We start from the raw sequence: 390 nt of genomic DNA on the forward strand, positions 1-390 counted from the left end.
ATATTGCTCCTCGATCCCAACAGTTCAGATTGCAATTCATAAATACCTCCCTAAAGTGCCCTGGGTATTGAAACTTTGCATTATTTATGGCTTTACGGGTCGAGCGTTGCATTCAATGACTCCTTTCTCTCCTGAAAGCCTAGTACGAGAATCATTCAGTTTGATATTTGCTTCTTCCTGGAAACTGGTGCAATATGACAGAAATTGTACCTCAGTCTAGTTATGATGCTTTAGAATATATGTCGTGAGCTGTCAGTGCGGAAATAAGCAGTAATAATAAAATCTCTGAGCGTGACTGGTGACGTTATAGTAAATTAAATATGATGGGTAAACCCCTTAGAGTTATGTCAAAGACAAAGAGATTAGCTCAACAGATGGAAAGAGATTGAG

This window comes from Penaeus monodon, chromosome 29 (assembly GCF_015228065.2).
Source record: "Penaeus monodon isolate SGIC_2016 chromosome 29, NSTDA_Pmon_1, whole genome shotgun sequence".
Lineage (NCBI taxonomy): Eukaryota > Metazoa > Arthropoda > Malacostraca > Decapoda > Penaeidae > Penaeus > Penaeus monodon.